The sequence below is a fragment of the Bison bison genome, unplaced genomic scaffold, assembly GCF_000754665.1.
Source record: "Bison bison bison isolate TAMUID 2011002044 unplaced genomic scaffold, Bison_UMD1.0 scf7180017864217, whole genome shotgun sequence".
In the NCBI taxonomy this organism is placed as follows: domain Eukaryota; kingdom Metazoa; phylum Chordata; class Mammalia; order Artiodactyla; family Bovidae; genus Bison; species Bison bison.
Window position 1 is genome coordinate 1,879,643 of NW_011494789.1, and position 1,078 is coordinate 1,880,720.

Below are 1,078 nucleotides of genomic sequence, written 5' to 3' on the forward strand. Positions count from 1 at the left end.
TCCCATGGGTGTCACCAATGCAGCGGCTGCCAGCCTTGGGCCAGGTCCAGGAGAAGGGGAGGGGTCACCCAGGCCTGACATGACATGCCCCAATACTGGGGTTCTGGATTTAGATGTGTCCAGGCTTGGCCAGCTGCCTGACCTTCTTTGCACTTTGATAGCTCACCCCCTACAACCACACCCCCCCCACACCGACCCTCTGCCCACTGGTGGGAAGGGACATCACCTTTCTTACTTCAAATGCAGGAACTCCAGGGAGCTTCCAGGACACAGCCAGGGGAAGGAGGGTAGCTTGCTTGGGAGGGTGTGACTGCCTTCCCCGTGCCGACCCCCTGCACATCCCCATCGGCCTCGTTGGCCTCATGTGCTCCTCGCTGGCCTGTCACCTATGCAGACAGGCAGGGAGACCACAGCTATGGGAAGGCCGCCCTGGGGTGCATTTCTTGTCTTCCCTCTCCTCTCCACTTCTCTAATGTTCCACTCATGCCACCAAAGCCCCCTCCGCCCATCACCTTCCCGGAGACCCTGATCTTTCCCACCCAGAGGCACTTACATCTACCCAACACATGCTCCACAGGCTGCCTCGTATTTTTAATTCCCTCTTTACAAGTCCCTTCTGTCTCCTGCCACCTGAGTAGAAAAGCCCTTTGAGTTTCAAATCTGGGCCCAGAGCGGTAGGGATTGCTTGTCAGTGAACAAGGCAGGCTGGCATGGAGAAGGCTGGACAGATGGCCATTGTGGTGACTGCACCTTCCTAGCTGGGAGGCCCGGGGGTGGTGACAATAGCCACCCTGGTCTCCAGCCAATGAGGCCATATGTAATAGGCCAAGGAGCTGGCTGGCAAGGTGAGAGGCTGGAGGGAAGAGGCAGGGAGGTCTGAAGTTGGGGCTGGGGGAAGGGGGCTCTCTTTCGGAGAACCTCTGCCTTTGCAGGGGACCACAGCCCTTGGTTTCCTTTCCACCTCCTCAGGTTCTCCCCAAGACCTGGTCACACAGATAAGGTCACAGGGTTGGTGAGGGGCAGGGACCAGCTGAAGGTCTATCTGATGCCAAGGCCCCTGCTTTCCTACCAGCCAATA